Source organism: Nicotiana tabacum, chromosome 24 (assembly GCF_000715075.1).
Source record: "Nicotiana tabacum cultivar K326 chromosome 24, ASM71507v2, whole genome shotgun sequence".
NCBI lineage: Eukaryota > Viridiplantae > Streptophyta > Magnoliopsida > Solanales > Solanaceae > Nicotiana > Nicotiana tabacum.
Window position 1 is genome coordinate 6,206,882 of NC_134103.1, and position 26,838 is coordinate 6,233,719.

Below are 26,838 nucleotides of genomic sequence, written 5' to 3' on the forward strand. Positions count from 1 at the left end.
ACTTCTTTTCAGGCCAAAACTTTCTTTATTCCGTCACTTCCATTCTTATTTTATACAAAATTTCATCTTGCCTTACAAAATTAACCTGGTTCAAAATTCACCTGCTAAAGTAACACTTATGATCTTGATGAGGAGGGTTTTATTCTCCTTAGTTTCTGCCAGTGTTTTAAAAGGCGTGGGCGTAAGGAGGGCCATTTTACGTATGCCTCAACAAGGTGTAAGCCCCATAGGTATTTATTTTTAATATTTTATAAAATAATATAATTAGAGTAAATATTTATAAACATATAAAATTGCATAAAAATTAAAGAAAACTATAAATATGTGAAATTACATATATATAAATGTGCTCCATCCCCACAAAAAACTAGTCAAAATAATATATTATACGCTACTTAGAAGTACAAGTAACTTGAGTCGAAAAGAATAAAGTTTTCTACATGGAGGAACAAAAAGGATGACTAACCTGCAATTTAAACTTTGAACTTCCTGTTATGAAAGAGAATGAAGTTCTCTTTGTATTTGTAAAAATAAATAATTGAATATTCGTTGCTTTTGGGAGATATTAGCAGACTAGTGGACAAGATAAGAAATTGGGAAAGACCATGAATTAGGGCTGCAATCAATAAAAAAAGGTCTTCACTTTTAAATTTAATACATTTCAGTTCCTTTTTAAAACTTTTGAGTAATTACCAAGCTGAATTTTGAGAATTTGTGTATTATATGAAGGGCTTATTCAACAAATTTTATTTTAATTTGAAAAAGTCTCTGAAGCTTACGCCTCACTAAACAAAACGCGCCTCAAACGCCCGGACGTACACCCCGAATTACTAGACGTACGCCTCTTGAGACTTTCGCCCCACACCATCGCCTTGGGGCGTTTTTGGTGCGCCTCGCCCCGAAAACGCCTTTTAAAACACTAATTTCTGCCGCCAGAAAGGATCCTAGAAATCGTTTTCCTTGTAACCTCTTTCTTTTTGTGTATAATGTATTATTAAGGAGCAATTGTAGTTTGGTTTAGAACAAACATCTGGTATACAAATTTAAATAATTTAATTTTAGGCCCACCATTAGTATATATTTACATGGATATTTATGTATTTCTTTCGGTGAAAATAGATTTGAATATTGGTATATTATAAAATATATACAAAATAGATTGTCACTATGCAAAAATTATACAAAATAGATTGTCACTATACAATTTATATACAATAGACTGTCACTATACAAAATAGACTGTCATTATACAAAAAATATACTAAATAGACTGTCACTATACAAAAAATATACTAAATAGACTGTCACTATACAAAATATATACAAAATAGATTGTCACTATAAAAAAATATACTAAATAGATTGTCACTATACAATTTATATACAATAAATTGTCATTATACAAAATAAACTGTCACTATATAAAATATATACTAAATAGACTATCACTATACAAAAAATATACAAAATAGATATTTCGGGTATATTAGATGTAATATGTTTGGACTGGAGGGACATTTTGTGTCAATGGAAAAAATATAGGCTATTAAAATTTTGAGTGGCTATAGAGTCATTTTCTCAAAAAGAAACTTGGTCCAAGACGGATCAGGATTTGAAGTTTATAAGTTATTTAGCTTTAACCTTAAGTTAATATACAATAACGATTGAGTTCATAATTAAATATTTAAGAATATTAAGTTATAATTCATATTTCTCATAAAAATTACGTAAAAAATTCACGAGATTTGTAGTTTTGCATACCCCAATTAACCTACACCCACCTTTTAAATTATTTAATTTGGATCCAAACTTCAAGCCAAAAAAGTCTGAACCCACCATGCGGGTAAAAAGTTTGAAGTTGTGGCCTTGACAGGGCCAAACTTGTCAAGGCCACAATTTCGGGCTTAAAAACGACTTAAGTTTAGCCTTGTCAAGGTCACTCTTTAAGCCAAAAATATTTGAAGTTGTGGACTTGGCAAGGCCACAACTTTAGTACAAAAAGTTTTGACGCGAATGTTTCTTCAGCTAAATAATGTCTAAAATTATTTGAAAAGTGGGAAAACTTATAATTTTTTTTATAAAGTAGGTATAACTTTAATGAGGGCCCCAAAACTGATTATCTTTGCATTTACTTCCAAAAATACTGAATTCAATTGAACCCGTTATTCACACACTACATGCGTTACTGCCAGCATAGTTACGTTGCCACAACATTATTTCACATTCATGAAAAACACACACTCTCCTTTGCAACATATGATTTTACAAACTAATGAAAATAAAAACGACATGCATGCAAAGAAAACACACTAAAAATTCCTCAATTCCACAGACTCTTCTCCTTCTCCAATTTTTCATTTTTGGTTGAGGGAAGAAAAGAGGGAATTAATTAACTTAATGCATTGATTAAAGTTTAAAGACTAGAGCTTAACAACATCTGGAATATCAACAGGATATCTGTCAATGCAATCAGCCCATGGATTATGAGTTACTGGGGTCTTAATTGTTCTATTACATTTCCAAACCGCACTGTTACACTTGAATCCACTTCCAAATGCAATCTGTCAAATTCTGTCACCTATTGATTCGAGACATAACATAATTAAGTCATTGAAATCGTTTTTTTTTTTTTTAAATATTAACAGTTTAAACTTTTAAATGATAATGATCGTTACCTTTCTTCATTCTCCCCTTCGCCTCAATGTAACTCATCTCATACCATAGCGATGACGATGACGTGTTCCCGAATCGATACAACGTCATCTTTGAGATGAAAGATCTTGGAAAGACAAAATTTTGTCTTGGTCTGCAAATTGAACATTTAGTAGACGGGATCTTTATCCATCAATCTGCCTATACAGAAAATGTGTTAAAACGCTTTTACATGGACAACCATTGGTGTACTCTTGATATGGGTTTGTTTTATGCTAATAAAGATAGTGCAGATCTTGTTGGTTATGCAGATACAGGTTATTTATCTGATCCCCATAAAGCTAGATCTCAAACCAGGTACGTGTTTACATGTGGAGGTACTATCATATCATGGCGCTCCACAAAGAAATATATTGTTGCTACTTCTTCAAATCATGCTGAAATAATAGCTATTCATGAAGCAAGTAGGGAATGCGTATGGTTGAGATCAATAATTCATTTTATTCGAGAGAAATGTGGTTTGGACTGTGATAAAAGACCTACAATTTTATACGAAGACAATGCTGCATGCATAGACCAATTGAAGGGAGGATATATAAACGGAGATAGAACGAAGCACATTTCACCAAAATTATTCTACACACACGATCTTCAGAAAAATGGTGACATTGATGTGCAACAAATCCGCTCAAGTGACAATCCGGTAGATTTATTCACTAAATCTTTACCAACTTCAACTTTTGAGAAGATGGTGTACAAGATTGGAATGCAGAGACTTAAATATTTGAAACAAGGTTTTCATCAGGGGGAGTAAAATATACGATGTACTCTTTTTTCCTTAACAAGGTTTTTTCCCACAGGGTTTTCCTTATAAGGTTTTTAATGAGGCAGCTAGCAATGCTTATTACTAAATATGTGTACTTTTTTTCCTTCACTAGGATTTTTTCTCATAGAGTTTTTTCCTAGTAAGGTTTTAATGAGACACATTATCTTTTAATGAACATCCAAGGGGGAGTGTTATGAAATTAATTATATTGTGGATGTCCATTTATTACTCCGCTATAGCTAATCTTCCTGAAGAAGATTATCCATTTAGTACTCTGTTAAAATTTATCTACAAGTAGCTAATGCAGGCAGGTTGCAAGCAGCTTAATGAAATTATTTGCAATAACTTCTTATTAAACAGGCAGGTTGCAAGCAGCTAATGTAGACAACTTACAAGCAGCTAAAGAAAAGCCTTGCGGCTGCTTCCTGAAAAGCCTCGCAGCTGCTTCCTTTCTTCTATAAATAGAGGAGTTTTCAGTTCATTATGTACAGAAGTTTGAAGTCAGAATAATATATATCAGTTTCTCTCTATACTTGTCTTTACTTTACTGTCTTTATTTTATAACAAATTTTAACATTTCATACTTGTAGCATTATCATATATCAGGAAAAGCAAATCAAATAGTGCCTTGAATAGTGAACTTAATGAATGGACTGCTCTGCATTAGAATTTAAGTTGGGCCTTCAGACTTGTGCTTGTGGCCTAGATCCACCTTCACACAAAATGAGTTTAATGGCGAAAGGATATCGATTTTTGACAAAGTTAGCCCCTCGGCAAAAACTATAAACAACCGCCTAGTTCATAATTACACATTACAACTTGTAGCCAAAAACAAGTAAATTATATTAACCAACATATATATTTGTGCCGCCCCGCCCTCCCTTGTCACCAAAGTCACAAAATTTTCTTGGATTCTTTCCTTTTCTTCCAATTTATCTCGTTCACTACAACTCTACCAAACTTTGCTATCGTATCTTCTTCTTTCTTGGAAACAAATCATTCACCCAAAAATAAAATTGTAATAAAAATCAATAATATAAACTCTCATCACTTCTTTTCAGGCCAAAATTTTCTTTATTCCGTCACTTCCATTCTTATTTTATACAAAATTTCATCTTGCCTTACAAAATTGACTTGGTTCAAAATTCACCTGCTAAAGTAACGCTTATGATCTTGATGAGCAGGGTTTTATTCTCCTTAGTTTCTGCTAGTGTTTTAAAAGGCGTGGGCGTAAGGAGGACCATTTTACGTATGCCTCAACAAGGCGTAAGCCCCATAGGTATTTATTTTTAATATTTTATAAAATAATATAATTAGAGTAAATATTTATAAATATGTAAAATTACATAAAAATTGAAGAAAACTATAAATATGTGAAATTACATATATATAAATGTGTTCCATCCCCACAAAAAACTAGTCAAAATAATCTATTATACGCTACTTAGAAGTATAAGTAACTTGAGTCGAAAAGAATAAAGTTTTTTACATGGAGGAACAAAAAGGATGACTAACCTGCAATTTGAACTTTGAACTTCCTGCTATGAAGGAGAATGAAGTTCTCTTTGTATTTGTAAAAACAAATAATTGAATATTCGTTGCTTTTGGGAGATATTAGCAGACTAGTGGACAAGATAAGAAATTGGGAAAGATCATGAATTAGGGCTTCAATCAATAAAAAAAGGTCTTCACTTTTATATTTAATACATTTCAGTTCCTTTATAAAACTTTTGAGTAATTACCAAGCTGAATTTTGAGAATTTGTGTATTATATGAAGGGCTTATTCAACAAATTTTATTTTAATTTGAAAAAGTCTCTGAACCTTACGCCTCACTAAACAAAACGCGCCTCAAACTCCCGGACGTACGCTCCGAATTACTAGACGTACGCCTCTTGAGACTTTCGCCCCACACCATCGCCTCGGGGCATTTTTGGTGCGCTTCGCCCTAGGGCTCGCCCAGAAAACTCCTTTTAAAACACTAATTTCTGCCGCCAGAAAGGATCCTAGAAATCGTTTTCCTTGTAACCTCTTTCTTTTTGTGTATAATGTATTATTAAGGAGCAATTGTAGTTTGGTTTAGAACAAACATCTAGTATACAATTTTAAATAATTTAATTTTTAGCCCACCATTAGTATATATTTACATGGATATTTATTTATTTCTTTCGGTGAAAATAGATTTGAATATTGGTATATTATAAAATATATACAAAATAGATTGTCACTATGCAAAAATTATACAAAATAGATTGTCACTATACAATTTATATACAATAGACTGTCACTATACAAAATAGACTGTCATTATACAAAATATATACTAAATAGATTGTCACTATAAAAAAATAGACTAAATAGACTGTCACTATATAATTTATATACGATAAGTTGTCACTATACAAAATAAACTGTCACTATACAAAATATATACTAAATAGACTATCACTATACAAAAATATACAAAATAGATATTTCGGGTCTATTAGATGTAATATGTTTGGGTTGGAGGGACATTTTGTGTCAATGAAAAAAACATAGGCTATTAAAATTTTGAGTGGATATAGAATCATTTTCTCAAAAAGAAACTTGGTCCAAGACGGATCACGATTTGAAGTTTATAAGTTATTTAGCTTTAACCTTAAGTTAATATACAATAACGATTGAGTTCATAATTAAATATTTAAGAATATTAAGTTATAATTCATATTTCTCATAAAAATTACGTAAAAAAATTCATGAGATTTGTAGTTTTGCACACCCCAATTAACCTACCCCCAATTTTTAAATTATTTAATTTGGGTCCAAACTTCAAGCCAAAAAAGTCTGAACCCATCATGCGGGCAAAAAATTTGAAGTTGTGGCCTTGACAAGGCCAAACTTGTCAAGGCCACAACTTCGGGCCTAAAACGTCCTAAGTTTAGCCTTGTCAAGGTTACTCTTTAAGCCAAAAATGTTTGAAGTTGTGGACTTGGCAAGGCCACAACTTTAGTACAAAAAGTTTTGACGCGAATTTTTCTTCAGCTAAATAATGTCTAAAATTATTTGAAAAGTGGGAAAACTTATAATTTTTTTTATAAAGTAGGTATAACTTTAATGAGGGCCCCGAAACTGATTATCTTTGCATTTACTTCCAAAAATACTGAATTCAATTGAACCCGTTATTCACACACTACATGCGTTACTGCCAGCATAGTTACGTTGCCACAACATTATTTCACATTCATGAAAAACACACACTCTCCTTTGCAACATATGATTTTACAAACTAATGAAAATAAAAACGACATGCATGCAAAGAAAACACACTAAAAATTCCTCAATTCCACAGACTCTTCTCCTTCTCCAATTTTTCATTTTTGGTTGAGGGAAGAAAAGAGGGAATTAATTAACTTAATGCATTGATTAAAGTTTAAAGACTAGAGCTTAACAACATCTGGAATATCAACAGGATATCTGTCAATGCAATCAGCCCATGGATTATGAGTTACTGGGGTCTTAATTGTTCTATTACATTTCCAAACCGCACTGTTACACTTGAATCCACTTCCAAATGCAATCTGTCAAATTCTGTCACCTATTGATTCGAGACATAACATAATTAAGTCATTGAAATCATCTTCTTCTTTTTTTTAATATTAACAGTTTAAACTTTTAAATGATAATGATCGTTACCTTTCTTCATTCTCCCCTTCGCCTCAATGTAACTCATCTCATACCATAGCGATGACGATGACGTGTTCCCGAATCGATACAACGTCATCCTTGACGCCTCCACATGCTCCGCCGATAGCTGCAGACTATTCTGCAACTCATCTATCACCGCCCTGTTGAGATAAATAAATTATATTTATCCCAAGTACATGAATTTACTTAGTTCACGTATTAGGAAATTGACATAGCTAGGACGTATTATATATTAAATTAATACATGTATTTTTTTTCGTTCACTTTTATTTGTCTATTATACTAAAAATATATTTCACTTTTACTTTTTTATTTTAGCAAAACAAGAATTTTTTTTTTTTGGTATATTTTACCCTTATCATTAACTACTCATTCCTAAATCATTTGCTAAAACTTTGTAAAATGCTATTAATATTATAAGTATAATGGTAAAATATGTACTTCATTTATTATTTTTTCAAAGAATTACAAAGTTCATTGTGGACAATTAAAATTGAATAGAAAGAGTACTATAATATGTGTATATTATATTCACTACATCTCAATTTATTTTGCGGAATTTCGAAAGTCACACGAGTTTTTTTTTTAACCATGATTTTTAAAGACTTTTTAAATGTTTTAATTCTTTAATTATTGTAACCAGTAGTACTTTACACCTAATTTTTAAATATATAAATTTTATTTAAAAATAAATAAAGATTCTATATTCGAATTTATGGTCAAAATTAAAAAGTAAAGAAGAATACCTTCCTCCGGCGTGTATGCAAAAATGTTCAAACGCTAGTTTAAAGTCCGGAATGTATGGTTTCGAATTTTTCTTGAAAATTTTTCGGCAAATGAGTGTCAGAACAAAGAGAAGTTGCTCTGAGGCAGGCAAAACAAGGGGTCCAATTGTAGTAATATTAGACTTCAATGCTTCTCCTGCAACTTGCATTAGATCTATACACAAATTTATACCAACTTTTCCTTCTGGATCTTCTTGTTGTTGTACACATTTAAAAGATTTATCATCTGCTCCTTTGTGTGTTCTTACAACATGTACTAGACGGTATTTTGCACGCCTTTGATCTGATTTTCTGTTAGATAAAAGAATGGCAGCTCCTCCCATTCTGAACAAGCAATTAGGTAGCAACATTGATCTCTCCTTACCTAAATTAACAAAAGGTGAAACAACTTTTATGTATCATGAAAAAACTTACAATAATCAATATTTTCACTATTCCTCCTACTACAGGACGCTTACGTTTAACCTCAATATTAAACCCTACTTGTACGATTGTTACCGAGTAGTTTTTGAATATTAAACGAACCTCTCCAAAGGTAATTATAATGCGGTCGATTTTCCTCTTTTGCGGTCACTTTTACTTTCTCGAAATTCAATTAATTAATCCACACTTTTCATTTCCCTTCTCCTCGTTACTGGAAAAATGTTAAATTTCTTTTTCTTTCCACTGGCATAGATGATTTCCCCTAAGGCATCAATGGACGAATGCCTTTGTATGTTATCACAGTCAGCGGAACTGTCACATACAATGACATCCCATATAATGCGTTTATCAATAAGAGGTATACAGTCAGACCTCTCTATAAAATCATCCCTATATAACAACACTTCACAATAAAAGCCAAGCTTTTCCGGAACCAATTTTTATGTTATGTTATAATATATGTTCACTATAATAACAATTCGCTATAACATCCAAAAATATTCGGAACAAATGAGACTGTTATAGGGAGATTTGACTGTATAACCTTTCCATCAAATTATTTAAATTTAACATGTTCAAAATAATATGATCTTTTCTCTCAACTGTTAGTGTTGTATTATTGTAATAAATTTTAATTCTTAAAAGAGATCTCTTTACCTAGATAGCTATTCGGGGTGATAATCTCGGTGCTAATGACCACAGCATTTGAATTAGGGTAGTGTTGAAGAAGATCACGAGCTAAATCAATGGATATGACTCCTGCACTGCATCCCATTCCAGATAAATTAAAACTCTTTATATTACTCCTAAGCTTGTACTTATTAATCACCATAGCTGAAAGGGAAGGAGTTGGCGAAAAGAGGCTACAATTTACAATAAGAATATCAATATCTTTAGGGTTTAATCCCGTTTTATCAAAAGCGAATCCATGACGGAAAAAATAATAATTTCAGCTTCTTCTCTAGCCAAAACCATAGTTGGTGTTGGTGGAATATAATGGAGGGCTGGTAGTAGAGCGGTTTCTTCACCGAGCCCAGAGCGTTCAAGCATTTTCATTTGGAAGCGAACACTCTTAGGCTCGGTGGGTAGAATAAGGTATTGATGTTCCATAAAAGAAGCAAAGGGGACTCGACACGTAATAGGAGGGCGAAAACATGCATAATCCACTAAGTATATAGTTCTTGGACGTGACATGAAGTAATATGTGGATACATAAATGATGAGGAATAATGAACAAACGAAGGGAAGAGAAGTGAAGGAAATAGAGTTATAAAAACTGAGGAGTTCATTTGGACTTAGCTGAAGAATTTGAATAAGAATGGTAAGTATAAAGGGTACAAGCAAGAAAGTTATAATGTGGTTCACTATGTATTGGTACCCTAATTTGACATATTTTAGTTTCATTGATTGAGAATAGTTTGGTGATGACGTTTTAGGCATTTTGGTATTTTTTGGAAAATGGAAGGGACAAAGGGAAAGGAAGTGGAGGATAAGTTTGAGTACATAATGATTAGTGAAGAAATAGAGTGGAGATTTAAAGAGGGGAGAAATGAGTGATAGCAATATAGGTAGTTGCTATGATTTAATGTGATTAAATGTAGGTGTTACATATGGCAAGTGTCCTCCTCAACCTAAATTATAAGGTGTGTACCAACCTAGCTTTCGATCACTAGTACTAGGTGTAGGAGTGGACATAATTTGGGCAAACTCAAAATCCAAATCGAAATATGATTTTTTTGAATTTTTGGTTTGGATTTTTGGATTATGAATTGAATTTCGGATTTAATTTTTAAATTGTTTGGATTTCGAATTGGATATTGGATTTGGTACTTCAGATTTATGGATATCCATAAATTCGAAATTTTTATACTTTATATTTAGTCAATTATCCATATGTCAATAGTAATAAGTTAAATACCCCACATATTAGACATTATCTCATATATTTAATACTAATTACTAAGTTACTATCAGAATACTTTTTATTTGGACATAGTTTTATTATTGCTACTTCTTATCGGCCTTATTAATGTCTTTGTTGTATTTCATTGACAATTTCATTACTTGAATACTTTATTTGAATGATTACAATAAGAATGAGGAACTTTTTAGACAATTTAATATGAATATTTTACTTGGATATTTATTTTGCAAGAAGAAGAAGCATCTAAACTTATAGGCTCAATATCAAAAATTCGAAATATCCAAATCGATTAATCCAAAATTGAACTTAAAAAATCCGATCCATTCTTATTTAGATTGAATTTGGATTGTCAGTTATTTAATCCGAAATTGAAGATCCAAACTAAAATTTCACATTCATTTCGAACTGCTCAAACACCTACCCTAACTAGGTGAGGTTATGACAGTCATGCTCTATGAGTTGGGACGCACTCAATATTTTTTATTTTTCGTAAATTAAATATATACAAAATACTAAAATTATTCTTAAGATCACTAATTTGGCATTTGGTTTAAATTTTGAAATAAATTACTCTTTGAAAAATGTTTAAGTTTTACAAAAAGAAAAAACATGCATTTTCAACTATGGCATGAAAGAAACTAAAAAAAATTCTTTCTTGACGTTTGGCTGAAAAAGTTTTTTTTTTGCAAAAATGTTCTTAAAAAGAATCAAAAACTCTTTCGCAAAGTGTTTACAAAAGCGCCATTTTAATTAATGGTCGTAAGAATTTTACACTACAGGCGACAGCTCATCTTTTTTTCTCATAATAAAAAATCAACTATTAATAAACAACGGCACGTTGACTAATGCAAATGGCTACTATAGGGTAATAGCAGCTTGGTCCAACTTTCCCATTGAGTTGTTAAAATAGTCCGGGCTAACCAGCTTTCGGACTGGTAATTAAAAAATAGCCAACGTTTGAAAAGTCATTGAAAAATAGCCACTATTTTACTGCAATACAGAACGTTCCAGCATAATATACTGGAGATTGGAGCACCCGTGTATGAACTTCCAGCATATTATGTTGGAACTCCAGCACATTATGAAATTCCAACATAAACATGTAAATAATTCGAATTTCAGCATATTATGCGGAATATTTTTCGAATTTTAAACAATATTTTTGTTCAGATTTATCTTTACATGAAAAGTGGCTAAATTTCGATTACTTTTAAAACTCTAGCTATTTTCAATTACCATTTGTAAATCTGGCTATTTTTAAATTTCACAAGTCAGACTCAGTAGTTAACCCAATGAAGAAGTTGTAGGCTCATCTGAACTTAGTAACTTCGATTTAGACTCTGCATACGTGTTAAAAATTCAATTAAATAAGTGTAAAAAATTAATTTTGAGCCCATTATATTAAATGCGATATAATAGAATTACGAATTTAAGCCCATGAAATTTAAGTTCTGAATCCACCCCCGATCAGACTCACCTTAATTCCAGAAAAAATAATAAAAGTGAAGCTAGCTAACTACCGACATACAGTTATAAATATAGCTGAAATTATATTGACGGTATTAATATTCTGTACGTCCCTTTGAACAATAATACAAAGGGTCCCTAATTCAAAATGGACGTGAGGCTGCTACACCTCGACCTTAGTTAATTGAATAGATAAGAAAGAGGGCAGGGCAACTATATTAAAACAAATCAGCATGAAATGAGCTGGAGATGGATACGTTTAACCTCCTTTCTTGTTAATTGTTATGTACGATTTTTATTTTTTATTTTTTACCTGATGTTTGATACCTTGTGACCGACTAATTCTGGATTCGCGCGCGCAAAAAACTTTTACATTAAAAGATAAAATGCTTCCTGAGAATAATATAGATGTTTACCCCAAAATTGAATAACAATTAAATTTGTATATGGTTTTAAGGATAACATAAATGTTTACCTCAAATAAATGAGTTAGAAGTGAAATAAACGTTCAAATCAGTTGCAATACTATGATCAAGCCTGAATTTAGACTGATAAATGACCTTGTCCTCGATCAGATCCTCGGTTCAAACCCGACCGTGAATGAAGAAAGAACAAATGAGCAAAACTTTAACAATAGCTAAAAGACAAAAAATAAATTTTTATTGCTTTGATTCGTGTGTTACAATGTGTCTTACAAAAGAAAAACTTTTCCTTTATGTAATATGAGAGTTTCATCCCTAGTATAAGTCTAAAAAAAAGGTAAAAATCATCTCTTCCCAGTAATTACTGACTCATAATCGACATCGAGCGAGATCCGCACCGTGATATACGGTTGGGTGCGAATATCACGGCCTTCTATCCGTCATGCGTAACCGTTTACCGTATTTTCCGGGGTCTTAGAACTCATTCTTGGTCCGAGGTGCGTCGCTTTACCATATCCGATGACAAGCACATCGTTCATTCTCCCTGAATCTCGATACGAAGGGTTTTTAACCTCAATTACAATCTCATGCATCCATGCCCTTCCTCTGTTTTCTCATCGAAAAATCGGGGTAAGACATTACCCCCGATTTTTCCCGTACATAGCAGACGATTTCATACCCAAGGCTTGGGCTGTATCATGTGCAATATGCATATATAATTTCCATGGAACTAGGCATGCAATCGAGAAGTTGGCATATAAACAAATATAATACTAGTAAATATTAGCCAGACTATGCGCTTCTTGCAAAGCTTACAACAACAACAAAAAAATAGTAAAATCCTACAAGTGGAGTTTGGGGATAGTAGTGTATACGCGGATCTTACCCCTACCTATAGGAAGATAGAAAGGTTGTTTTCGGTAGATCTTCGATTCAGGAAAGATAAAAGGAAGAAGCATCAACAAGCAAATCCATCAAAAACCGAAGCGATAATACAAGACTAACACTACTTCTCGCAAAGCTTAGTGAATCGATAATAGAGCATCCATATATTATAACAAAGCGAAGAACAAATAATTAAAAAGACAACGTACATACCTATAATGTGCAAATTAAGTTTAATAGAGCAGCAACTTCTATTATCGCCAAACAAAGCGAAGAACAAATAATTATCCTTAGAATGCACCTGATAACAAGAAAACAAGCAAAACACTTGGGGTCGCCTATGGCGGTTTTTGTCTTTAGCATTTATTTTGTCTAAATCTTTTAGATTAACTACTGATTTCTGTGATTTGATTATTTTAATTTGGATCCATTTAGTTATCAGTAAAATACTTATTTATAAGAAAAAAATTATACGACAACGTACCATACTTCTATTACCAAAGTTCTGATACCATGTTGATTAGCTCAGCCATGGTGAATGAGAGAGAGAGTTTCAGAGAAGATTGAGAGAAAAACAACTCCATTGATAAGCTCTTATCTACAGAGACAAATAAAAATAAATCTCTGTGTATTTACAGACTCTTTACTCTTTTATATACTATCCGACTGACAATGACATATTAACTAATTCAACTAACTCTTCTCTACTTAACTTAACACTTAAGTGATACATGTGCATTGCTAAGTGACAAATGTATCACCACTAACTTCTACACTCCCCCTCAAGCTGAGGGATGAATACAAGTTCTTCATTACCAGTTTGTCCATTAGATAGTCATGTTGTGGTCTGCACAGGCTCTTTGTAAGTAGATCAATAAGTTGCTCTTTAGTCCCAATGTGTTGAGTCTGAATCTTCCCTTCTTGAATCTTTTCTCTTTTAAGGTGACAATCAATATCTATATATTTTTTTCTTTCATGAAAGATAGGATTAGCTTCAATTTGAATGGCAACTTTACTATCACAGAACAACCTAACTAGTACATGTGCCTCTCTTCCCAATTCCTTGAATAGACTTATCAGCCATGTAATTTCTGCTACAGTAGCAGCCATACTTCTAAACTCAGTTTTGGCAGAACTTCCTGTGGCACAGTTTCTTATTTCTTAGATTTCCACGAGATTAAGGTATCACCATATTTTACTGTATAGCCAGTGACTGATTTCCGTGTCTCAACACAAGCTCCCCAATCCGAATCACAGTAGGCTGCTAGCTTCAAAGTGTTGTCAGCTGGCATGAAGAGTCCAAGTCCAGTTGCATTCTTGATGTATCTGACCACTCTCATGGCTGCTTCCAAATGAGATTGCTTTGGTTCATGCATATATTGACTGAGTACTTGAACAACAAATGTTATGTCTGGTTTGGTCATAGTCAAGTATAGTAGCCTGTCAACAATCCTTTGATAACCACCTTTATCTTCAAGTTGCTGATCATCAACATCCGCCTTATTATTTACAACTCTGTCAAATTCTATAGAAGTGAGTTTGTGATTAAACTCCAAAGGAGTTCCAGCAAGTTTAGCCCCTGCTAGCCCTGTTTATGAGACAAGTTCAAGGGCATATTTTCTCTGGCACATGTGAATTCCCTTTTATGACCTGTAGAATTCAATCTCCAAGAAATACTTCAGTTCTACCAAGTCCTTCATCTTGAACTTGTTCTGAAGGTCCTTTATAACTTGCTGAATGAGTGCTAAGTGACTACCTGTGACCAAGAGGTCATCAACATAAACAAGAACAATGACCAGCTCTTTTTCCTTTCTTTTTATAAACAGAGAATAATCATAGTGTGACTGCACAAACCCCATATCAGTCAAGGCCTCTGTCAATTTTAAGTTCCATTGTTTAGGTGCTTGATTGAGGCCATACAAAGACTTGTGAAACTTACAGACCTTCTTGTACTCCCCCTGGCTTGAAAAGCCATCTGGAATCTGCCTGTAGACATCCTCAACAAGATCTCCCTGTAGAAAGGCATTGTGAATATCCATTTGAAAGATGTACCAATTAGAGGCTGCAGCTAGAGACATCATTGTTCTGACAGTCACCATTTTGGCTACAAGAGAGAAAGTTTCCTTGTAGTCAAGACCCTATTGTTGACTATAACCTTTAGCAACCAGTCTTGCTTTGTATATTTTCACCCCTAGTAGACTTGTACTTCACTTTAAACACCCATTTGCATCCTATGGGAACCTTATCAGGTGGTCGATCAACAATAGACCAAGTCTTATTATCCTCCAAGGCTGAGATCTCAGCCTTCATAGCATTCACCCACTGTGGATCCTTGCTTGCTTCAACAAATGTCCTGGTTTCAAAAACAACAAAATATGCAGCAACAGAATCCATGTAAGTAGAAGCCAATTTAGCATAGTTCACATACTGAGCTATTGGACAGGCACATGTGGACTGCTTAGTGTGAACTACATAGTCTTGCATCCAAACAGGAGGTTTGGACACTCTAGAAGACTTTCTGAGAGGAGGAGGAAAGGCAAGAGAAGCAGCAGTGCTTGGTACATCAGTAAACTGAATAGGAGGAGGCATCTCACACATAAGAGCTTCAATCTCCACTATGGGTTGCACAACTTCAGGAGGTGAGGCAGAAGCATCCACTGCTGAAAGCTGTAGAACTGGGAAGATTGGAGAATGACCAGATTGTAGATGTTGAAAAGGGAAAGATATCCTCCTTAAACACAGTATCCCTGCTAACAAAGAAGTGATGAGTAGAGAGATCATAGAGAAGATAGCCTTTCTAGGAAGATGAATACCCAAGATGAACTGCAGGAAATGCTCTAGGACTGAATTTATCTGTCTTTCTCATATTAGTAGCATAACATAGGCTACCAAACACTCTCAAATGATACAAAGAGGGTGGTCGAAGAAACAACTTCTCAAAGGGAGATTTGCCTTTCAGTAGAGCAGTAGGCAGCCTATTCAGCAAGTAAACTACAGTAGAAACACACTCGCCCAAAACTTCAAAGGGATGAAGGCTTGAAACCTTAAAGCTCGAGCCATGTCTAGAATATACATATGCCTTCGTTCTACTATACCATTATGTTGAGGAGTGCAGATACATGAGCTTTGATGAACTATCCCAAAGTCCTTTAACAGAGAATTAATCTGAGTGTTGATAAACTCAGATCTATTATCAGTTCTCATATATTTTACATTACAACAGAACTGATTTATAACCAATACCAAGAAATCTTTCAGAACAACAATTGAGTCCGCATTAGTACTCAACAAGAAAATCCAGGTATATATAGAGAAATCATCTACTAGGGTCAGGAAATACCTCTTACCATCATGCATAGATACTCTGTAAGGACCCCAAACATCAGCATACACAAGATCAAAAGGATGAACATAATAAGTATTACTGAGAGTAAAAGGTAATCTTTACTGTTCGGCAAGTGGACACAAAGTACATATGCGATCTTTCAATTGTAAAGCTTTTAAACCATCAGTATTTTTCAAGACTCTCAAAGGAGCATGGCCTAATCTTCTATGCCACAAAGAAGTATTGTCACAAGTCTTATTCATTATATCACCACTAGGTTTATTACTTGAACTAGTAATGGTATTTACAAGTGAATGATACACACATTTATCCCCTTTATTCACTGGCTGGTGTGAGGAAGAAGCTAGACCATTTGCTTGCAGAATGTAGAGACCATGACCTTCTCTACCAATCCCTATCACCTTCCCACTGAAGAGATTCTAAAATAAACAGAAGTCAGGGAAGAATGCAGCCAAACAACTTAGCTCCTTAGTGATTTTGGAAACAGACAACAGATTGTACTTAAACTCTGGAACATATAAGATATTGTGAATTGTTCTATCTTGGAAGATCGAGGACTCTCCTGATTTAGTAATCTAGACTTGACCACCAGTAGGTAAGAGTACCTTACTTCTGGGCTCTTTAGGTATATCAGAACACTTATTAAGCAAAGCCATATTGTGTACCATATGATCAGTGGCACATGTGTCTATTATCCAGTTAGTATCAACTAGAATAGACAACATGGCTGAATAGGTGCCTGCAGTGTCAGCTTTGGCTATATTAGCCATAGGTGCAACTTCATTTCCTTTGTTGAGAAGCTGCAGAATCTGAGAGTATTTCTCAAGAGTGAAGAACTGAGCTGGTGAAGGAACTCTAGGTTGAGAGCAATGTTGACCCCCCTGAATTTTGACCACCTGCACTAGTTACATTATTGGCATATATGTTGCTATAAGTATTTGGAGGTCCTCCTTTCTTCTTAGGTTTAAAACCTGCTGGATAACCATGCAATTTGAAGCAATTTTCCCTGGTGTGTCCCTTGTAGTTACAGTAGTCACATTGAACCAAGGCCTTGCCAGAATTATTCTTTTGTCTGTAACCTCCTGCTGCAGTTTTTTTGCTCAGCAAGACTGTAGGGTCAGTAACTTCAGCACCAATACCAACAGTGATTCCAACACCATTTTTTCTGACTCTCAACATTAATAACCATGGCATATGCATGATTGATGTTAGGTAATGGACGATGTCACGACCCTAAATCTCACCTGTCGTGATCGTGTCATGACCCAAAATCCAACTAGTCATGATGACACCTAACCCAACCCGTTAGGTAAGCCAATTACCAACTATCCAATTCTAATAATAATTATTAAAGCAATTTAAGTGAATAAAGATCTTAATCTTATACAATCCCCAAGAACTAGTAGTACAAATCATGAGCTTCTAAGAATAAAGTTTACAAAGCGGAAATAAAATAAATATATACTCTGTTGGAATGGTACATAAACAGAGCTTTTATAAATCTAAGGCTACCATGAATAAGAGGCAGCTACAACAGGAACGCGGGTACATCTTCAAATTCGGCAACCATCGAGCAGAGAAACAACAACAACCAATATCTGCACGCAATGTGCAGAAGTGTAGTAACAGTACAACCAACCCCATGTACTGAGTAAGTAACAAACCTAGCCTTAGGTTGAAAGTAGTGACGAGCTTCCACTAAGGTCGGGTCCAAATCCAATAGTCCACAACAGTCCATAACAACTTAAAGCAGATTCTACCAAAAGTAACTCAGAAATAAAATGCTCAGCTAAATCATGATTTCAAAGATAATAGTTCTTCCTTTCAAGTACATCAGTGAAAACCCAAATCGTTTACCGAAGTTGCCAAAAATATGAGTAAGTTTGAAAACAAAAACTTTTCCCAAAATCCTTTCATTAATAATAAAGATGTTTCATTTTCTTTCCAGATTACCCGTGTAAAAACAAATGCATCACTATGCCCATCTGTCAAAAATGTGTGAAAATCATGAATGATGTGATGCAGTACAACATGAGGAAAATACATTTCTATGCCTGTATGTCATGTATGCATGCCAAAGCGATGCAACTAAATGATAAATTCATAAACATCCCCTCGGACAGATCTCTCAATCACTCGTATACAGCCCCTCGGGCATACCTCACAATCACTCGTAAACAGCCCCTCGGGCATACCTCACAATCACTCATAAACAGCCCATCGAGCATATTTCACAATCACTCATAAACAACCCCTCGGTCATACCTCACAATCATTTATGCCTCCCAGTCACTCAGCACTCGGCACTCAGCACTCGCACTCAGTAGGTACTTGCACTCACTGGGGGTGTGTATAGACTTCGGAGGGGCTCCTACAGCCCAGACGCTATAATCTGCACGGACAACTCACATGCTGCACGGATAACTCACGTGCTATAATATCATATCAGAATCCGCACGGATAACTCACGTGCCATAATAAGCCAATAAGGCTTGCTGCAGCCGGGCAACCCCGATCCATATAATAGTAATAATATATATAAAGCCAACATGACCTGCTGCGGCGTGCATCCCGATTCCAAAAATATCCTCATAATCAGGCCCTCGGCCTCCCTCAATCATCAATCTCTCTAGTCTCTCTCTCATGGGCTCACAATGTCATGAGAATAGCCCAAAAATGATGATATGATATATAAATGAATAACAACAGAGACTGAGATATGATATGTAATGAAATGAATATGACTGAGTATGAATTTTCAATTTAAAATAAATAATTCACAACAATATGACCTATATGGGTCCAAAAATACTGGCACATATCCTCAACATAATTTTTAATATGCTTTTCAGCTCAATTCCTTTGACACATAAAACCACATGGAGAATGCCAAGATTATTTAACTACAAAATTTTACATAAATAATTATATCACAATTTCTATAGTGCACGCCCATACGCCCGTCACCTAGCATGTGCGTCACCTCCCAACAATTCACATAATACATATATTCAGGGTTCATACCCTCAGCTCCAAGATTAGAAGAGTTACTTATCTCGAACAAGCCGAATGTCGAGCAAGCTAAACAATGCTCCAGAAATTCCATTTTGCACGTAACAACTTCCGAACGGCTCGAATCTAGTCACAATTAATTTGATTCAGCCCACAAAAATTATAGGAATCAATTCCATATCAAAATACTAATATTTTCCACAAAATTCGAAATTACGCCCTAAAAATTACCCATGGGGCCCACGTCTCGAAATTTGACGAAACTCACAAAATACGACAACCCATCTAATTACAAGTTCAACCATACTAATTTCACTCAATTCCGACTCCGAATCGGTATTCAAACATGAAAAATTCGTTTTGTGACATTATAGAAATTTCCTTCTATTTCTTTTGAAGATTCAATAATCTTACACCAAAAATGAAGATCAATTCATGAAATATAATCACAAGGGAGTTAAGAACACTTACCCCAAGTTGTGTGGAAAACTTTCTCTCCAAAATTGCCCAAACCATGCTCCATAATCCGAAAATGGGTGAAAATGTCAAACCCTAGAACTTAAAGGATTCTGCCCAGTTAATCCGCACCTGCGGACAAAATTTGCGCACCTGCGCCTCCGCTTGTGCGAGCAAAATGTCGCATGTGCGGACATCACTTGCCTGCCCAGATTGCGCACCTGCGAGGAAACCATCGCATTTGCGATGCCGTATCTGCGGGAAAGATATTGCAAATGCGAAAGTCCCCAGCTTCCAGCCATCTCGCTTTTGCGCTCATCCTTCCGCATCTGCGCTCACACAGGTGCAGAATTTTCCCTCGCACGTGCGATCAATGCCTCTCAGCCCCTGCCCGCTTCTGTGCTTGCCATGCTCGCTTCTACGAGCTCGCACCTGCAATGAAATTTCTGCAGGTGCGATTGCATCAGATTGCAGAAACTTTAACTTTTTCTTCCAAGTCCGAATTTGATCCGTTAATCATCCGAAACTCACTCGAGCCCCTCGAGACCCCATCTGAACATACCAACAAGTCCCATAACATAACACGGACCTACTGAAGGCCTCAAATCACACCTAACAACATCGAAACGACGAATTACACCTCAATTCAAAACCAACGAACTTTGAACTTTCAAATTCTACATCTTGTGCCGAAACACATCAAATCAATCCAGAATAACTTCAAATTTTGCACATAAGTCACATTTCACATTATGGATATATTCCAATTTTCAGAATCGGATTTCGACCCCGATATCAAAAAGTGAAAACCCCCGGTCAAACTTCCAAAAATTCAACTTTCAGCATTTCAAGCCAAATTCCACTACGGAACTCCAGATAATTTTCCGGATATGCTCCTAAGCCCAAAATAACCACACGGAGCTATTGAAATCATCAAAACTCTATTATGGGGTCGTTTACACATAAGTCGATATCCGGTAACTATTTTTAACTTAAGCTTTAAACCTTGGAACTAAGTGTTCCAATTCATTCCAAAATCTCACCGGACCCGAACTAATTACCCCGGCAATTCACACAACAACTGTAAAGTATAATTTGAGTAGTAAATGGGGAATCAGGGTTGTAATACTCAAAATGACCGGCTGGGTCGTTACATTCTCCCCCACTTATACATACGTTCGTCCTCAAACGTGCCAAGAGTTGTTTCTAAGCCATCAAATCATTGTTCCATCTTACCACACATGTACCCGGGGGTGAACCCACGTCACCCTATTCCATATAGGCTTGACAATACAATACAACTGAAATCACTGATTTAACTTTAGCCCATAAACCTTGAAATTTAATTTCCAACCTTTAGAATTTCTTTCAAGACACGAATCTTACATTTACAGACTATATGAGTTTGAACAAGCTGTATCAAGCCATAACCATGGACATAATCACCTAACATATTACACAACTCGCATGCTCGTAGCACCATTTCTGGTCACAGTGACTACTCCAAAACCAACCAAATACTAGTATTAAACCCATATCGACCCAAACCTCATCCCAAAACCTTCGTACGTTATTGATAATAAAAGAAACACGCAAAATTTCATGACCACTTACCAGATCAACAAGTCACGGAGCTCTTTTTCCCCAACCAGAACCATAAATCGCTTTCTGAGCCGACTTTCAATGTTATCCTTCCGAACATACTGTAATCAAATCTGATAGTACCCATCCTAGGTCCAATGACCTTATATTACTAAACACAACTATTTTCACAGACATGCCGCACCAATATAACTCAGAGCCACAACCCGTGCCATCCGTGCACCAATACGTAATAATTCAAATGTACTCAGTCATGGAAAATGACTCAAATGAGAGAATTGCCCCGCCAGATTAACAAGTACCACCACAACGATATGCTGAAAATTCACCATACACCGTAGAACCATCACCCGATCCTAACACAAGGTTCATACTTTAACCTAACTCCACTACAATGTGTGACCCCATCCAAATGCTGGTTTATAATATATACCTCGAGCCACCCCGCTCAAAATCAATAACCACAAAGAGGCAAATGAAAAAAATACCACACAAAACCCGAAAGAACATAACCATTACGCAATCGGTCATGCAATACCCAAATACTCATCACGCTCAAATTCTGTTGTAAAGCTCAAATAGAACCGCACTATCTGTACGCATAACCAATAAATCACAACTCCTCGTAGCATAAAGGAGTAACTCACAGATCATTTCAGAACACGAATAAGTTCAACATCAACCGAATGACACATCCCTCAATAATAGCAATATGGAGACAATCATTCCGACTCGGTGTAGAATACACATCTTAATTGGGCCTACCAATGGACCCCCAAATTAACTCATATTACCCACAAATAGATAAAAATAACCCTCTAAAAGTCCACAACAACTAATTCATAATACTTACTATCATCTGTCTAGCTCCGGCCAAGACTTCACAGTCCACCGCCATGAAATAATCTGCTCCTGACAACTCAAGTCTCCAAATCCATAGAACACGCGAACCACTATTTCTGGTCCCATCTCCACCACTCGAATGTCTAACACATTTTTCATACACGATCATCCCACAAAGAATACTTCTCCCATTCTTTCATTCTATATAGCAGCGTCTTAAAATTAGCAGTCGATCAACCAGGAGAGTGCCGTAATACCTATGAAATATCCATAATTCAAAATATAGTGCACCTTCTGAAATGTACACTCTACTCATACAACACCAAGTGGTAATAGTATTCATCTAGTTATTTGGAACCGTCCATGTTGTCCAACATTCATTACCTTTTCTTCAAGATCGTTCTACCACCCCGTACATGTAAATCTAACTTCCGCACAACACGTAACATCTATCTTGCCATCATGTGAAAAGCACAAAAAGTTTATTATAAATTTTGAGTCACCAACAATTTACATACCCTATTAGTTAGAACCCTTTCTCTTGCTTCTTCCAAGAGAAAATCACAATACGCCACACGTTCCCCATATCGGTAGAAAAGTATCTGGCCCAAACCATCTAGAGTACTTTGGAATCCATTTGCACATAATCAAGCCCTTAGAACTAAATTCCTCTAACTCGACCAAGCCTCGCAGGTCGCCAAACCCAAGAATATTGCTCAAAGGACCGACCCTACCATTACCATACTGGTCCAGTCTACTACCCAGTTGTCCTATTTTCTCCGAGTCTCTTCCAAATTTGTCTTCAACTTGATACTTCTACTTGCTAAAACATCACGATCTTTAACCACAACTCACCCCACGAACCCTAGCATAGAACCACAATGCCCTACAGCCCTTAAGCAACTGTATTCTTCTTAAGCACCTCCATAAATACCACAACTGTAACACTCAGTTTGAAAATACCTTATGTGAATTTAAAATTGCTCTTCTTATCTTCCTTATATAAAAATGTAGAATCCATAGTCATACAAAATTTTCGTAAGTCTAGGCACCATAAAAGGCAAACCTCAGGTTTTATCCATACACAAGTCTGGAGGAAACTCTCAATTGCTATATGCAAACCTCGGACCTATTGGAACTTTCTCGAGAGTCTCCCCCTTTGTTCAAATCCCCATTACACAGCCCAACTGGGCCAAAAGACACGTTCCCCATTAGCACAACGACACTCCAATAAGTAACTCTACTTTAACACTATCAGTCAAATTTATACTCTGTGCGTACTACATCATTCACCAATAACAACTCACTCATCCCACGATTATTTATATACTCATACGTGCAATATAACCCGTAACCAGGAATTCGTTTACTCAAGTCATTCTCGAACTCCACCTTCTGCAAGTCATAACTAACCCAAAACCAAACCTTTACATATAACCATGAAATTGAATTATCAATAGCAAGCTCCCTCACTTGGCTCAAAGCCGTAGATTAAAATATTCCATAACTCACAATACCCATACTCTATTCCTGCCATAATGCCATAGTCACTTCAACGAAACTTCTTTTCCAACTCATGCAACGCTAACCATAAAAATACCCCAATCAGCCGCTAAGCTCGCATTTATTCTCTTGACAATCAAGTCAACCTTCTCAGCCAGATTCAAATTCAAATCTCCACACATACGCCCCGTAGGCAGAAAAAAAACTCTCTACTCACGTCTTAAGGAATACACCTGCGTAGATTACTCCGCAGGGGATAACCCACCTGCTTAACCTTAAATTAGTATCTTGTTATACCCTTTTGCAGTCACAATTTCTACAATCACTTAATCTTTCCAAGTCCAAACTTATTAACAAGACATGAGAATTTAGTCTGTCCCAAAATTTAACAATGTGAAAGAACCTTCAAAACATTCATACTCGAGACTGTACGTCATATTAAAACGAAAATCAAGCACCCAATGGCCTTTCTTTTACATTTCACAAAAATATTTCTCGTCACATTCGAATCATCTTAACACATCCCGCAGTAATATCGTACTCATTACAAATCCATTCCACTGCTCATTGAGCCATAAATTTCACTCGTAGGGACATTACCGAACATATGAGTCCAAATGTACAAGTTATAACTGAAGCTACCGAGCTTAAGTTGCGGTCTAGACCTGGCCTTAAGTCTTCCAGATTGGCCCATCACCAAAACATAGAATACTCATCTCGAACTTCGTTCATGGAATCACAAGCCGGCGATGCACAGCTGATATCGAGTGCTCATGTGCGCATATGAATACGTGAAAGGAATTCAAAGAGTTATGTCTTAAGTTGAATCAATCTCACACGATAAGGAAAGAAAGATGGGAAGTATATATCCTAAATGCCCTGTAGCCTCTCGAAGATAAGTATGGACGTCATCATACCGATCCGCAAGACTCTACTGGACACTTGCTCATAATTTGTAGAACCTATAAATCTAGGGATCTGATACCACCTTGTCACGACTCAAAATTCAACTAGTCGTGATGGCACCTAACCCAACCCATTAGGTAAGCCAATTACCAACTATCCAATTCCAATAATAATTATTAAAGCAATTTAAGTGAATAAAGGTCTTAATCTTATACAATCCCCAAGAACTGGTAGCAAATCATGAGCTTCTAAGAATAGAGTTTATAAAGCAGAAATAAAATAAATACATAGTCTATTTGAATGGTACATAAATAGAGCTTTTATAAATCTAAGGCTACCATGAATAAGAGGCAGCTACAACAGGAACGCGGGTACATCTTCAAATCTGGCAACCATCGAGCACAGCAACAACAACAGCCAATATCTGCACGTAATGTGCAGAAGTATAGTATCAGTACAACCGACCCCGTATACTGAGTAAGTAACAAACCTTCACCGAAGTTGGAGATGGAAGTTTAGAAATCACCTCAGTCTTTATCTTGTCAACTTTAATTCCATTCTTTGATATTTTGTAACCAAGGACAATGCCTTCCTCGACCATGAAATGATATTTCTCTCAATTGAGAACCAAATTTGTTTCTTCACATCTTGCCAACACTTTATCTAAATTTGTAAGACAATCATCAAAAGAATCTCCAACCACCGAGAAATCATCCATGAAAACTTCAAGGTAGTCCTTCGCCATGTACGTAAAGATAGCCATCATACACCTTTGAAAAGTCGACGCTGCATTACACAAACCAAATGGCATCCAATTGAAGGTGAAAGTACCATAGGGACATGTAAATGTTATTTTCTCTTGATCCTCCGGAGTAATAAGAATTTGGTTATAGCCTGAATAACCATCAAGAAAGCAATATAAAGAACGGTCGACCAATCTATCAAGCATTTTATATAAGAATGAAAGTGGGAAATTATCTTTCCTTGTGACTTTGTTGAGCTTGCGATAGTCCATACACACTCTCCATCCGGTCACCGTTCTTGTAGGAATCAACTCATTCTTGTCATTGGCGACCACCGTCATGCTCCCTTCTTCGGGACACATTAAACCAGAGAATTCCACGAACTATCGGAAATGGGGTAGACAACCCCGACATCCAACCACTTGATAATCTCCATTTTGACAACATCTTGCATAGCCTCATTGAGTCTCCACTGATGTTCAATTGATGGTTTGGTGCCTTCCTCTAAGTTGATCTTGTGCATGTAAAATGCAGAGCTTATCCCCTAGATATCTACCAATGTCCACCCAATAGTCTTCTTCCTCTTGTGGAGCACCGCCAATGTAGAATCTACCTGCACATTAGTCAAACAAGAGGAAAGAATAATCGATAAAGTTGAACAAGGGACAATAAATTCATACTGAAGATGCTGAGGCAATGACTTCAACTCCAAGGTAGGAGGCTCTTTAATGGAAGGCTTTGTAGGAGGAGGAGTCCTATTTTCAAGGTCCAAATATAATTTTCGGGGTGCATAATTGTACGACCCCATTCCTTGGAAAGAGTTCACACATTCCATGAAGCCATCCATCTTGTCATCATCAAAGTTAAGCAAGACGGACTCCAACATATCACCAACATTGATTGTGGAACTTGTATCATTAACAATACCATCAGTCACCAAGTCCACAAAAGAACACACCTTATTGCTATTTGGTTGTCGCATGGACTTACACACATGGAAAACCACTTGTTCATCACCCACCCGGAATGTGAGTCTCCGGCTTCAACATCACAAAAAGCCTTCCCCGTAGCAAGGAAAGGCCTTCCAAGAATAATCGGCACCTCATAATCAATTTCACAAACTAGAATGACAAAATCCGCCGGAAGAATGAATTTATCAACACGAACCAAAACACCCTTAATCACTCCCAAAGGTCTCTTCATAGTATGATCAGCCATTTGCAATCTCATAGAGGTAGGTCTTGGTTTCACAATTTCCAAGGTCTTGAAAATTGAATAGGGCATCAAATTGATACTTGCCAAAGATCACAAAGAGCTTTAGCAAACTCGGCACTTCCAATTGTACAAGGAATCGTGA

At 35.8% G+C, this 26,838-nt stretch overlaps 1 long non-coding RNA gene and 1 pseudogene across 1 annotated transcript; both read right to left on the minus strand.

Moving 5' to 3' along the window:
* Positions 1–2,197: 2,197 nt before the first annotated feature.
* On the minus strand, positions 2,198–2,763 carry LOC142178526 (uncharacterized). Its single transcript, XR_012706710.1, has 2 exons — positions 2,676–2,763; positions 2,198–2,578 (listed from the first exon to the last, which is right to left on the minus strand). It is a non-coding gene; the product is annotated as an uncharacterized LOC142178526 (long non-coding RNA).
* Positions 2,764–6,673: 3,910 nt separating this feature from the next.
* LOC107786608 (3-ketoacyl-CoA synthase 6-like) lies at positions 6,674–9,884 on the minus strand (annotated as a pseudogene).
* Between the last annotated feature and the right edge of the window lie 16,954 nt (positions 9,885–26,838).